Genomic DNA, 15,874 nt, shown 5'->3' with positions numbered 1-15,874 from the left:
AAGTTAGTAAGTCAGGGAAGAGTTCTTTCGAGAATAAAAGCTCTCTGTGTGCCCTATATGGGCAAAACACCTTTCTTTCTCTTTCTAAGCATCCTTTCTTTTGGATGCCGAGGGTGTAGCAGATGTTTGAAAGAAAATAGGATATTTTACATCTCTCGTTAATCAGGAGAGATCACAATAATTTGATCTTGCCTCTCTGGAATTCGTTTTCATTGTGCCTTTTACAAACTGAAACAAATCTTGTTTTTGAGTTTTACATTCCTTTCTCTTTCTTCTTCCCTGGGTCTGTTTATCCCTCCTGTTCTGGGAGACCTTTGTCTTGGGTTGTGATGGTTTGTGTTGTACTTCTACCTTCTGCTTTGTTCCCTGCTCTCTTTATTCCTGCCCCTCCACCCCACCTCACCCCACCCGCTTACTGTCCTCTCTTATCCCTTTGATTTGGGAGGAGCTGCTCCCTAAATATCTGAGAATGTCTTCTGTCCAAGACATTCCAGGGAGACCACCGGCATCCCTGACTTCAGGGGGAAGGAAGCCCCAGGCTGGGCTGGCACCCAGCAGGGACAGGGTGACAACCCTCATCAGCCAGAGGCTGCGGGATCCCAGAAACACATTCGGGTCTGTCTTTGTGAAAGAAAATGATACTTCTGCAAGCAGGTGGTACTATTTTGGGGAACATTTTTATGTGCAATTTAGAGTGCACATTCTACACACAGCTCAGACAGAAATAATCAGTTTAATGTGTGTCTGCACCATCATGTGGTCAAGCTTTAGGTGAGAGCAGATTTACACACCAAAATCAAAAGGAAATAGCAGGAGCCGTCTTCTGCTACATTCCTTGACAACAAATGGTCATGCAATGGAGGGCGGCCAGCCCGGTGCTCAACTCCTTTCACTCCTTCCCAGAAAGGGCTTTGAGTTTGAAAGAAAAACTAGTTTCCAAGGTGCTTGAGTGCATCTGTTAAATATAGATTTTTATTAACAGGGGGCACACGTAAACAAAGTCTACATAAACAGAAAGACGCCTGGCAGCAAGGGGGAGTAAGATCAGTATCAGGGAGTTTTTCCTAACATGAAGTGTAAGGCAGTTTATGGGAATTCTCCAGCCAACATTTCAGCTCAGGAAGACATCCTGCTTCTCTGATACCTGCTACAGAAGATGGTCAGACTGAAGAGCTTAATTTCCATGGCACTGGGCGGTTGTCATTGTGGGTTTTCGTTAAAGAGAAAAGGATTTGTTCTCTGAGGGGCCAGGACGCCGGAGGAACCACGTAAGAAAATAAAAACAAAAACAAAACATACTAAGGTTCACTGCATATTTTTCAGAGAGTTCAGCTTGCAAATGAAAGAATTGTATTGAGGATTGTTTTATTTTTTTAAGTAAAAGCTCCACTGAAAGCAGCCACGTGTGAACACCTCAAGAAGGAGAAGCGCTTTCAGTCAAGCCACTATGCAGATCTACACCCAGGGTCACATTCAAAATATGTATGTGTCACCCCTCGGCTCCCCAAGCAATGAATCAGTGCAGACTGCAAAAAAAAAAAAAAAAAAAAAATAGGCAGCTGTATTGAGTCTTCGAGTCACCTCGGCCACAGCTTTCAGAGCTGGAGAGAAGAAACTTTGAGATTAAAGGGCAACATTTTCCCTCTGAAATGGAATAATTGCGATATGGGATTTGCTTTTTTTTTTCCCCCTTCCAAGTTTTGAAGAAAAACAATGTTCTTCCTGCTGTGACGAATTTATTCTGAGGTCTAAAAGGAAACCCGTGTCCCGAGAGGAGGCGGGCCCTGAGTCAGGAGGGTGAAGGCCGACCTTTCAGCACATGTGTTCCCGTTTATCCAGGGGCGGCGCTCGGGTGTGAAGGGGGGAATACCCAGGGTGAAAAGATTCAAGGGGATCAAATTATTTTTCCATTTGTCTCAGAATGAAAGAAAGAGAGGAAATAAAAGGGGGAAAGAAAATCATTTCATTATGTGGTGATGCAGTGTAACCTGGGGTAGCAGGCGAGTGGCAACTTTATTTTTCAGAGAAGCTCCCTCTAGGGTATCCTGAGCCTCCCAGAGTGGGGGCCAGGACTGTGGAATCCAAACGCAGCAGGACGAGAACAGGAGTTGCACGGATGTCTACACTTGTCATCTCTCACATGACCTCTGGGCTACCAGCCTCCCTCACCCCACCTGGGTGGATGGGGTCAAGGGGAAAGAGGAAAGAGAAAACTGTTCAAGCGAACATTCACTATATGGTAACATGTTACCTGTTTTACACGCATGGTCTTCGTCACCATCACCATAAGTCTGAAAGTAGAGAATAGCTCTTGTCGTCGTTTCGTCGCTAAGTTGTGTTCGACTTTTTTGCCGTCCCATGGACTGTAGCCGCCAGGCTCCTCTGTCCCTGGGATTTCCCGGCAAGAATACTGGAGCGTGCAGTCATTTCCTTCTCTGGGAAATCTTCTGACCCGAGGACCAGACCTGTGTCTCCTGCATTGGCAGGCGGATTCTTTACCACTGAGCCAACAACGAAGCCCAAAGTCGAGATTACTGTCCCCATTTTAGAGGCAAGCAGAAAGTTTCAAACGTTTCTGTGGGCCGTTTTCCAGGTGCCACAGCTGGCGGTGGAGGGGGCATATCTGTTACCAGACTCCTTGGCTTTGATGCACTGACTTCCCGCCAGGTGGCCTTGGTATGTGAGGTGGTGGTTGGAAGGTCCATTTAGCATCAGAGGATAAAGGCCACAACTATTTCCCCCCACAGCTCACATGCTATTAAACACGGGAAAGCAAGAGACCGAGTGAATGTACTCAAAGGGCAGGAATGAAAACAATGCAATTAGGACTCATCTGGGGAACAGGAAGTGTGCCGTCTAGTTACAGTGGGGAAGGCCTAATGAGGCCAGTCCTAGGGGCTCCCTAATCCACTGGATAAAATGTGGGGGGACAGTGAATCGGTGCCCACTGGTGATCAGCTCAGCGAGGCTCCACTGCTTGGCCGCACTGTGACATTTCACACTGGCTGATGATCAGCTGCTTTGCCAACATCTGAACATACTTGTGGAGTGAAAAGCCTCAGGCCCCGTGACTTTTCCACCTGCTGGTCCCCTTCATGTCCCCTCGTCAGGGGTGTGGCACCCTCATATGGGAACTCAGCCCCAAGCCCTCCCAAAGCCCGTGCTCATCTCCCACAGAGCCAGGGACAGGAGACAGTCCTGCTGGCCCCTCATCCCAGAGTCCGTCAGGTGGGTCACAGGCTAGGCTTCAGCTTGTCCTCGAGCATGGGGTCAGAGAGAGATGTGTTCTGTGCGGGGGGCTCCCCATGATAGCGGGGGGAGGGGTTGAGAGAGCTCCCTCAAAGCCCAGGCCTCTTAGGAGTCTCCCACTTGCCTCTGAAGCTTAAACGTGGGCCTACTGACTTCTCCTGATCACAAGAAGTAGGGTCAGGAAAGAAAGACCGACAAGGAAGAGGAGGGAGGGCAGGCAGCAGTCATGTCAAAACAAACATCTGAACATCTAAACTCTGCTCAGAAGGGATGTCGACACGGCTCCCTGGTTGCCAGGGGAGAGGGGGGAGCAGGGCGGGCCCCAGGAAGCCTGGTCATGCAAGCGGACAGGCCCCTGCAGGCCAGTTCAAGCCCCTGCCTGCCCTGATCACCAAGGAATAGATTGGAGGGGGTTTTGAAAAGACATCAGGAGAGTCATGAAATGCAATCACCGAGAGACAGAGAAATGAGACCATTGGGGTGGGAGCTCAGGGCCTCCGGGTGAAGGCGACCTCTGCTGACCTCCTGCTGGGGTCAGGGGGGCCCCACACCCACAATAAGTGGCCACAAGCCACGGGCTTGTATGGTCTAGAAGCTTCTCCTTAAGATAAAAGAATTAAGTGTCTGGAAGGAAAGGTGAAATGAGTGACTGCTCATGTCCTGGCTTTGCATGTGTCACAGCCGCACCAGGGGCCCCGTGCCCTGTGGTCAGGTCGGGGTGATCCCTGCGGTCTCACCCACAGACACCACCTCTGTGCCAAGATGCAATCTCCCGGAAGGATGACCGCATGGGCATGGCCTGAGGACACCGTGGATTCGGGGAAGTGGGGCTGCTCCCAGCCACAGGAAGAGCAGCGGCTCCAGAATCTGTGCCCCCCAGCATCAGGGTGAAAGGCCTGCCCCGGTGCCCAAGGCTTCTTGGAGACAGATGAGCTGGGAAGAACTCTGGAGTCCAGCACTCTCCGTTCATGCATGAAAAACACAGCAGCTCAGGAAACAGCCGCCCTGAGTTCAAGACCTCCTGAATATTCAGCCAGAGGTTCCCACCTGAGTAGTTCATCACCTTGCAGTCATCATTTATCAGTATACAGATAAAAACAACTAGGGAGACCCAAAAAGGTCACAGCCCTTCCCGGAGTCAGTCGGTGGAAGGTCTGGGAAGGTCAGGGGTAGGAAGCTCCCAAGACGGCCCACAAGATCCTCCCTCCTGGTATTCACAACTGGAGTAACTCCCCACTACACTGTATTCACAGAAACAGGAGAAGTGACTTTATATTACTTCCAAAGTGAAAGTATTAGTCGCTCAGTCGTATCAGACTCTTTGCGACCCCATGGACTGTAGCCTCCACGGAGTGGGTTGCCAACCCCTTCTCCAGGGGATCTTCCTGACCCAGGGGTCGAACCCAGGTCTGCACTGCAGGAAGGTTCTTTACTATCTGAGCCACCATATCATTTTCAAGATGCGGTTATAAGCATCTGCAGCTCAGAGTAGAATGGTGGTTGTCAGGCAGAGGGTGAGGAAATGGGGAGGCATTTGTCGAAGGGCAGGAAGTTTCACTCAGGCAAGGTGAACACATTTTGGAGAGCTAACTTACAACTCAGTGATGACAGCTGACAATACTACATCGCACACTTGAAATCTGCTAACAGGGTAGATCCTGAGTGTCCCTGCCCTGCCACCCTCACCCCAGAAAAGGGAGCTGTGTGAGGTGGTGTTCTTTAACCTGACTGTAGTGATCATTTCACAGAGTATGCATGGATCAAAACAGTAAGTTGTACACCTTAACTATGTATGATTCTGTCAGTTATAACCCCCTCCCACAAATCTAAAAACCCAAGACAGACTGTGGCTGCCATCTTAGGCTCTGTCTTGGGCAACCAGAACTCGTGTGGACCAAATATGCAGAATTATCAGGCCCCCCACCCCCCGCCCCGGCCCCAACATTTCTAGAGATGAGGCTTTGGATTGGAACTGCACTTGTTTCCTGGGTCCGCGGTAACAAAGTACTGCACACTTCAAGGTGTAAACAATGAAAATGCATTGTCTCCCAGTTCTGGAGGCCAGGAGCCTGAGCTCAAAGCAATGGCAGCTGGGTTGGTTCTCCTGTGAGGGAGACTCTGTCCCCTGCCTCTCTCGATCAGCTTCTGATTGTCTGCCTGCAATCACTGCCATTCCTTGGCTTGGAGACGCACCACCCTGATCTCTGCCTGCATCTTCACATGGTGTTCTACTTTTCTGCGTCTGTGCCCCGATTTCCCCCTTTTCTAAGACACCATTCATACTGGATTAGGGCCCACCCTAACGATCTCATCTTAACTCGACTACCTCTGTAAAAACCTTATTTCCAAATAAAGTCACTTGCTGAGGTACTGGGTGTTAGGACTCCAACAGATCACTTTTTAGGGGGGATGCACAATTTAACTCTTAACAGGGATGCTGTAGATTATTGGGATAAATTGAAGGAAGCCTTTCAGAATTACCCGGAAGTCCATGGATAGTTACAGTGTCCAAATGGTTTTTACACTATGCCCTGGGCGGCGAAGGGAGCAGAAACTAAGCAATTCCCCTGGTGTTAGAGTGAGAAACCACAGGATTCTTTCCGTTTTGGGGCAAGAAAACAACCCATCTTTAATGGGTGCTGTGGGCATGGTTTCCTTCAGTACTCAATTAGTTTGCGAGGATGCCCTAACAAAACACTCCACACTGGGTGACTTAAACAACAGAGGTGTATTTTCTTGTAGTTCTGCAGGCTGGCAGTCCAAGATCAAGGTGTCAGCAGGGCTGGCTCCGCTGAGCCCGCTCCCCTCCGCTTGCAGACAGCTCCTTCCGCCTGTGTCCTCACGTGGTCTTTGGTCTGTGTGCACACACCACACCTCTATTTTTATAAGGACACCAGTACCGTCGAATCAGGACCCACACTAACAGCCTCATTTTAACTCAGTCCCTTTAAAAAATCTTATGTCCAAAAATGGTTATTTTTGACAGTATATTTGACATATTTGACAGTATTTGACAGTATTTGACATATTTGACAGTATTCTCAAATACTGGGGGTTGGTTCTTCAACATGTGACTCTGGGCTGGGGGGGTGGGTGGTGGCCACAAATCAGCCTATAACAAGCAGCTATAGAGGAAGTCGGTGTCATGACTTGTTGAGGAACAGGGCAGTAGTTTTAGGTTGGTCTTTAATATATGATGAATGGCTGCCTCTAATCCCTGCCCTGGGGAGATCAAGGGGGAGATTCCCAGATGGACCTGTCTTTAATCCAGGCCACCCCAGAATGTCTCCTGACTTTTTAAGTCCTGTCCCAGCACCCCACCTTTTGGTGTGTGGGCTTCTCTGCATGGCAAGCTCCTGCATCCATCCCCAGGTTGGAGGGATGGCTCTGGGCTCTGAGAAGGTCGTTCTTTGCTATCAGGGTGGAGGGGCCTAGGGCCCCTCCAGCCAAGCCAAGAGGACTTCTGTTTTGACTCTTCGTTTTCTCACATTTTCCCTTTAAACACAGCCTGTCTTATATCTCTCTTTCTTATTTTTGTTTCTAACCCCCTCTGTTCCTCTTCAATGTAATTTTAAAGTGAAAACACATGGCCACAAACCCATGTCTCCCCATTTACTCAGCTGTACCTACTTATTCAATTTAAACTGGAAGGCTAGTTTACAAACTTTCAAAAATAAGTCCTGGGCCAATGTGGAGAACTGTATAAACACAGGTCTAATTTCATTTCTACTTATTTCTTCTTCTTTTTTTTTTTTTTTGGTCTCTCTTGCAAATGACCTTCCTGGTATAAAAGCCAAAACATATGCATGCACACACACATACACACTTTTTCTTTCTGGAAGTTCCTCCTTGATTTCGAATTCTGTAACAAAATAAACAGGTCTTGAACAGAAATTGAGAGTTTTTAAGAGACAGTTTCCAACAAACTGTCAATTAACATTAGTGACATCATTCAACACAATATCAGTTTAAAGGGCTTCGGGACAGAGTGTTTGAATGTTAGAAAAATGACTAACTGAGTAAGTGAATTCTGCTTTCTCTCCATGGAAGACACATATAGACTAGTTTGTCTAACTGTTAATCCTAATCCTTTTTCACTTTTGGAAGGAAGAGGAAGGCAGTTTGGGAAACAGGGAAAAGGACAGTATTTTTGGCAGTATAGCTGTTCAATAAGGAAATAAGGAAGTGCCAGTTTTAAACATTTAGCAGAAAATATAGCAAGGAGGAAATCTCTGGAAATAAAGAGAGCCAAAATGAGAAAATTAACCTTGAAAACTCTGGAAATCAACTCAAGTTGCTTTATCCTAAAATGACCCATATTGTAGTCATATAAGCTCCTTGTCATGCTATTTTGTTGTGAGCATACAGAACGATCAAAAAGTCCTACTGAAACACAGTGTGTTAGTTTTCTTTCACCTGTAGGGCTCTGGACTGTACATTTTCACATAATACCTTATGTGACCCGCACAAACACCCTCTTTAGGAACTTGCCCAAGATCACTCCAGTAGAGAAGGGGCAGAAGATTCAAAGCCATGTCTCATGAAGGCAAAGGGAACGCTTTTCCTCTCAGCTGGGAGGTGTTCGCAAGTCTGGGATTTTGTCATAGTCTCAAATGTCACAAATGACCCTCCATGAAGCAATACTTTTTCTTTTTTGACTGCATTGTATCCTCCCCAAATTCATATGCCGAAGGCCTAACCCTAGTGTGACTGTATCTGGAGATGGGTCTTTTAAGAGGGCATTTAAGGATAAACAAGGTCACAAGTGAGGGCCCTAATAGAACTGGTGTCACAGGAATAGGTAGACGTCCGGCCCCCTCGCCCGAGCCGCGTGAGGAGACAGCGAGAGGGCAGGTGTCTAAAAGCCGGGAAGACAGACAACAGCCCCGATGGCACCTTGATCTTAGACTTCTAGCTTCCAGAACTGTGAAAAAAGTAAATGTCTGTTGTTTAAGCTCCTCCATTTGTGGTGTTCTGTTGTGCAGCGTGAGCTGGTTAACTCAGCTCTGTCGGAGACTTGTGGCTGGGGGCTATGTCCCTACTTTTACCCCACTGAGGAAACCAGACGCTTGTCCTCAATGGGGCCATAAATTTGTGAACAGAGGCCTCTGTGACAAAACGTGGAGAATTTCTTTAACTTAAGACTTTGGGTAAGAAACGAAAACTTAGATGGCTGGACCCACACTCGGAAATGAAAACCATAATCACATAATGTAAAAAATACTACTAACATAACAGTGGGGTTATAAAATTAGCTTCTATTTCTTGCTTGATTTTAAAAAATGGGTGAAAACCCTTCACCAGGTGTGACCCAGGGTGTTGCTCTGATGAGACAGAAGCTGTGCCGCCTTCACATTCCTGCAGGCCACCTGCCTCTGGCCCAGCCCGGCCCACAGCGCAATGGCAGGTTACATATCACATGCTTTTTCTCACAGGAGAATTCAGTCCATATTGTGTAATTGTTAGAGCTTGTATTTATAATGCTATCTTATAAACATTATTTTTAAAGAGATTTCTCCTTGCTATACTTTCTGCTAAACACTGAAAACTGGTTCTTCCTTATTTCCTTCTCAGGCAGCCAGATGATGCTCTCTTCAGATCTGTTGATAGTCTGCTCTGCATCACCAGCTCTTCCGCAGGAGAGCAATCCCTGATTGGGGTCCGTCAGAAAACAGATCCCCTGTTTGAGGCAAAGCCCTCCCTGTGTGACATCATTTCTCCTCCCTCCAAAAACACACATTCAGGGATGCTGTTTTAAGCCATTATGTGCCTGCTCTTGCATAGGCTACTCCCTGATAAAGTCCAGAGCAATAGCTGTTCATTCTTAATCCTGACTGCTTTCCAAACAGCTGTGGAAAATAGAAGTCAAGGCTACTGATGCTTAGTCACTGAGCCCTTTCTTTTCCCTGGTCTTACAAGGTCTTCCCTCTGTGTATGTGGGTCTCAGTCCTCCAGTTCTTGGTTTGGTAACAATCAGAAACAAAAATAAGCCCAAGCAGGTTGAAGGTAACAGATCAAAAACAGCATCTGAGAAGGTTCCCCTGAGTTTACTTCGTCTAATTTTTTGTTTTGGTTTTTGCCTAAGCAAAATTTATAATGTACAACAGATGGCAAAGGGAAACCTGGAATTTGAGTTTCTTCAGCTAATAAACAAGATGGATTAGTGGTGCACTGGGCTGCAGGGCAGTTTTAGTAATGGTGGTTGTGGAAGGAGATATCCCCTGCAAACAATCCTCAAGGCTGACTGATTCAGGACAACTGTCCAGCCTGAGGCCTGGTCACCTTGCCCCATCTGATCAGCCACCTAAAACTGAACAAAATTCCAAGAAAAGAACTTCTGGCAATCAGGGCAGAAAAAGAAGTAAAAGCAATCCAGATAGGAAAAGAAGAAGTGAAACTCTCACTGTTTGCAGATGACATGATCCTCTACATAGAAAACCCTAAAGACTCTACCAGAAAATTACTAGAGCTAATCAACGAATATAGTAAAGTTGCAGGATATAAAATTAACACACAGAAATCTATTGCATTCCTATACACTAACAATGAGAAAACAGAAAGAGAAATCAAGGAAACAATACCATTCACCATTGCAACAAAAAGAATAAAATACTTAGGAGTATATCTACCTAAAGAAACAAAAGACTTATACATAGAAAACTATAAAACACTGATGAAAGAAATCAAAGAGGACACAAACAGATGGAGAAATATACCATGTTCATGGATTGGAAGAATCAATATTGTCAAAATGGCTATACTACCCAAAGCAATCTATAGATTCAATGCAATCCCTATCAAGCTACCAATGGTATTTTTCACAGAACTAGAACAAATAATTTCACAATTTGTATGGAAATACAAAAAACCTCGAATAGCCAAAGTAACCTTGAGAAAGAAGAATGGAACTGGAGGAATCAACCTGCCTGACTTCAGACTATACTACAAAACCACAGTCATCAAGACAGTATGGTACTGGCACAAAGACAGAAATATAGATCAATGGAACAGAATAGAAAGCCCAGAGATAAATCCATGAACCTATGGTCACCTTATCTTCGACAAAGGAGGCAAGGATATACAATGGAAAAAAGACAACCTCTTTAACAAGTGGTGCCGGGAAAACTGGTCAACCACCTGTAAAAGAATGAAACTAGAACACTTTCTAACACCATACACAATAATAAACTCAAAATGGATTAAAGATCTAAATTTAAGACCAGAAACTCTAAAACTCCTAGAGGAGAACATAGGCAAAACACTCTCCGACATAATCACAGCAGGATCCTCTATGACCCACATCCCAGAATATTAGAAACAAAAGCAAAAATAAACAAATGGGACCTAATGAAACTTAAAAGCTTTTGCACAACAAAGGAAACTATAAGCAAGGTGAAAAGACAGCCCTCAGATTGGGAGAAAATAATAGCAAATGAAGCAACAGACAAAGGATTAATCTCAAAAATATACAAGCGACTCCTCCAGCTCAACTCCAGAAAAATAAATGACCCAATCCAAAAATGGGCCAAAGAACTAAACAGGCATTTCTCCAAAGAAGACATACAGATGGCTAACAAACACATGAAAAGATGCTCAACATCACTCATTATCAGAGAAATGCAAATCAAAACCACAATGAGGTACCATTACATGCCAGTCAGGATGGCTGCTATCCAAAAGTCTACAAGCAATAAATGTTGGAGAGGGTGTGGAGAAAAGGGAACCCTCTTACACTGTTGGTGGGAATGCAATCTAGTATAGCTGCTATGGAAAACAGTGTGGAGATTTCTTAAAAAACTGGAAATAGAACTGCCATATGACCCAGCAATCCCTCTTCTGGGCATACACACTGAGGAAACCAGATCTGAAAGAGACACGTGCACCCCAATGTTCATCGCAGCACTGTTTATAATAGCCAGGACATGGAAGCAACCCAGATGCGCATCAGCAGACGAATGGATGAGGAAGCTGTGGTACATATACACCATGGAATATTACTCAGCCATTAAAAAGAATTCATTTGAATCAGTTCTAATGAGATGGATGAAACTGGAGCCCATTATACAGAGTGAAGTAAGCCAGAAAGATAAAGACCATTACAGTATACTAACACATATATATGGAATTTAGAAAGATGGTAATGATAACTCTATATGCAAAACAGAAAAAGAGACTCAGATGTATAGAACAGACTTTTGGACTCCGTGGGAGAAGGCAAGGGTGGGATGTTTCAAGAGAACAGCATCGAAACATGTATATTATCTAGGGTGTAGCAGATCACCAGCCCAGGTTGGATGCATGAGACAAGTGCTCGGACCTGGTGCACTGGGAAGACCCAGAGGGATTGGGCAGAGAGGGAGGTGGGAGGTGGGATCGGGATGGGGAATACATGTAAAACCATGGCTGATTCTTGTCAATGTATGACAAAAACCACTACAATATTGTAAAGTAATTAGCCTCCAACTAATAAAAAAAAATTTAAAAAAAAAGAAAAGAAAAGAACTTCCGTATTTATACTACTTACTGGATCACTTTCTTTCTTTTCTTATTCTTTTTTTTTGAAACTAGGGATTGGCAAGTGACCTTCAGTTAACAGTATTTTTTCATAAAATTTACCTCTCTGGACTCATGCCTCAGTTTTGGCCTCCTTTAGGTCCCCCCTCCCCCCACCAATCCCAGCATTTTAAGATGCTTTGTAGTGGGATGGTTTTTGAATAGCTAAACCTCCATATTGCAAAAAAAAAAAAAAAGTCACAATGGTTTGCTCTGATTTTTGCCAAAACTTTTACCTGTTTTACTCCTTCAATTATGTGCCTTTCCTTATAAGCTCAGAAGGTGATCTTTTACCCAATTTTCTCAAAGGGTTACTCCAGTATCCCTGTGGTGGCATCTCCCAGACCTTTTCATTGACTTCGAAGCTTTCCCCTCTCAGCTTGTGCTAGTTCTCTCCTTAGAGCTTCAGGTCTGGATTTCTCATCACGGCGCATAAGGAACAACTGGATCTCATTCCCAGACACACAGCACTTCCACGCTACCTTTACCTTCTGTAGAAAAGCTGGCAAGGACAATGTGACAACTATTTGCATTTCTTTTTGGCCTGTATATGGATCAAACATTAATGCCCTTATAAAATCTGCATTCTACTTACAAAAATCAGTGGAGACTCAGGATTCTCTTACTTTGTAGATAGATGTTTGAAGTTCTGAGAAAAAGATTTTTTTTCCTCATCTCCCTCATTTTCAGTTTACAAATAAATGATTTGGTCTCACATTTAGATGAGCTTATCAGAGGCCCCTTTGTCAGATAAAGTAGGGAGATGTTATTCCTATAATAATTAATGAATTGTGAAGGTTTGGATGTCGAGGTCCCTCCCATAAGAAATACTCTCCAAGAAAACTGGGGCTCCTGGTAGCAGTGGAATTGTTCATTTTATTCAGCTCTAGTTTTTTTTTTTTTTTTCTGCTTTCAGAGGCAGAGCCAGGGATAATGTTGTAGGTTTCAAGGAAGTAGATTTTTTTATAATAAGAGGAGCAAAACATTTCAGATCAGTCCAACCAAGCTCCCTGGGGAAGCTCTGAGGCTCACCACCCCTCACAGGACCAGATAGGAGGCACTTGTGGGGAGGCTCATTAAATCCATACAGGTGACAAGGAAGAAAATGAACTTTCATCACCAGAAAGACAGGGCTTGTTTCCATTTTCATTACAATGTATCAGTGAAACTTAAGAGGGAACCAACAGCTCACCCTCCAAGGAAGGCAGCCACACCCTCCAAAAATCATTTCTGAGTCCCTAAAGAAAATCCACATGTCCAGATTTGGGGGACACAGCAGAGAGACTGCTGCCTCAATCAGGTGTGCCCTGGGAGGCTCCTGAAGCCTGAGAGGCTGAGCTGGGCACGATGTAATAGCTGCTTTCAGAACCATCAAACTGGAGTCCCTTTTCTGTCTGCACACCTTCTAAGAACCCACATGCTTCCCGAGGAGCCCCTGGATTTGCCTTCACACTCCCCCTGTGAAAGAGTGACAACGAAGGAGAAGCAATTCCCCAAGAGTGGGAGGTCACTGTCTCTCCTTCCTCACATCCTCGTCTCAGCTAAAACACCCATCTTTCAGATCTCAGATCCTGATGCCACCTCCTCCAGGCAGCCTACCCTGGCCCTAAACCCGGGCAGGGGTCCCCCCTCTGCTTGCTGCTCTCTGCCCACAATTGTACTGAAGTAGCAGTGGCAAGCTCATCCTCTGTCGTCCCCTTCTCCTCCTGCCCCCAATCCCTCCCAGCATCAGGGTCTTTTCCAATGAGTCAACTCTTCGCATGGGGTGGCCAAAGTACTGGAGTTTCAGCTTCAGCATCAGTCCTTCCAATGAACACCCAGGACTGATCTCCTTTAGGATGGACTGGTTGGATCTCCTTGCAGTCCAAGGGACTCTCAAGAGTCTTCTCCAGCACCACAGTTCAAAAGCATCAATTTTTCGGCACTCAGCTTTCTTCACAGTCCAACTCTCACACCCATACATGACCACTGGAAAAACCATAGCCTTGACCAGACGGGCAGGAAGAGAAGGGATGAGATGGCTGGATGGCATCACCGACTCGATGGGCATGAGTTAGAGTAAACTCCAGGAGTTGGTGATGGACAGGGAGGCCTGGTACACTGCGATTCATGGGGTCACAAAGAGTCAGACACGATTGAGCGACTGAACTGAATTGAGCAATGGCAAGACCAGCTGGCTTCCGGGATTCTGGCTCCATGTGCTACTGAAGAACACGGTTGCCTGTACTTCTGTTGGTATAAGAGTAACTTTTCAGAATTTAACCTAAAGTCATATTTATTTATACCTTGATATGTACTTGCATAAAATAAGAGACATACTGTCTTTATGTCTCACGTTGAACAAAACTGCAGCTGTTGAGAAAGTGCTCGGATCGTCTCCCTTCTTGGTTTCGAAACTTTCCCACAATATTTCCCTTTCATTCCCTTCTTTTTAGTGTTTTCATGTCTCCTCAAATCAATTTGGGATTCCAATGTACTTCAGTAGGCTAGAGAATTATCTAGAATGAGGGTGGGGTGGAAGGACACCTTTAAGCAAACAGGAGGAGGATGTTGTCAGGGGATCAGGAGAGAGGATGCGGGGTGTGGGGAGGAGAGAAGTGGTGGGAGGGAGGGAGAGAAAGGGGAGCGAAGAGGGGAAGTTCCCAGACCCAGTCCCCAGCCTTCACCTGGAGCCAGACATTGCTTTTCTTCCAGAGAGGGGTCACTCCCCTCTCCTCCCCTCTTTACCCCATCCCTACCTGTTTTCCTTCTGAACTGAAGTCAGTTCCCAGGAGAGCCTGATCGCTCCTGCCCTGGACAATTTACTTTAGCCTGGACTGTCTTCCCTGATCATCCTACATGAAGAAAGCAGCTGAAAGGACAGAGGAGCCTCAGGCTTGGCCCCACACCTATCTTAGCAAGAAAAGAGCCCTGGGGACCAGCTTGGAAATAATTATTTAACTGTAGGTGCAATAGTTCAGATACAGCTTATACATATCCGCACCAACGAGCACTTTCAGGATTCCTGCTACAACGCTATGGATTTGGAGACCTGGACTGTCTGCACCCCTCACAGCAGTCACACCACGGACTGAAGTGGTGAGTGAGCCCCAAGTCTCCCATGGCACTGTCGCCCCTCCTCTGAACCCAGGGCCTCTCACAGAACTTGGCTACTGCAGAAAAAGTCACAATAACAGCTGCATTTGCATACATATATCCCCTCAGAAGATACTAACACAATACTGTAAATCAATTATATTCCAGTAAAAATTAAATAAGCTAAAAACGAAACAAAACCAAACCTTGCATCTGCCTGTACTATAAACCCACTGCTCCTTTTATTTCTTGGTGTCCCACATACAAAGAGCAATTCTTTTCAGAGCTAATTGTGAGGAGAGCCTTGCGTGTGGCCTTCGACAAGATCGCTTCCCCCTCAGGCCTCTCCTGTGGACAGTAGGAACGGTGACGCCCGCCTTATGTGGCTGTTTTGAGGCGAGAAACAGTGCATTTCTGTCACAAGACAGCACACGCAGGGCTCGTGACCACCTGTAACTGGAGATGCTCTGCTTCCCTCCTCTGTTTTTGAATCCACAGAAATCTGAAGTTCAGCCGCAGCAGTCCTGATTATCATTTTGGTTAGCATAGCCGCTTACTTCTTCAGTTCAGTTGCTCAGTCGTGTCCGACTCTTTGCGACTCCGTGGACTGCAGCCCGCAAGGCCTCCCCTGTCTATCACCAACTCCCAGAGCTTACTCAAACTCATGTCCATCGAGTCGGTGGTGCCATCCAACCATCTTATCCTCTGTCGTCCCCTTCTCCTCCTGCCTTCAATCTTTCCCAGCATCAGGGTCTTTTCAAATGAGTTAGTTCTTCCCATCAGGTGGCCAAAGTATTGGAGTTTCAGCTTCAGCATCAGTCCTTCCAACGAATATTCAGGACTGATTTCCTTTAGGATTGACTGGTTTGATCTCCTTGCAGTCCAAGGGACTCTCAAGAGTCTTCTCCAACACCACAGTTCAAAAGCATCAATTCTTTGACACTCAACTTTCTTTATAGTCCAACTCTCACATCCATACGTAACTACTGGAAAAACC

The sequence above is a fragment of the Odocoileus virginianus genome, chromosome 8 (assembly GCF_023699985.2).
Source record: "Odocoileus virginianus isolate 20LAN1187 ecotype Illinois chromosome 8, Ovbor_1.2, whole genome shotgun sequence".
Lineage (NCBI taxonomy): Eukaryota > Metazoa > Chordata > Mammalia > Artiodactyla > Cervidae > Odocoileus > Odocoileus virginianus.
This window is presented reverse-complemented; position numbering follows the sequence as displayed.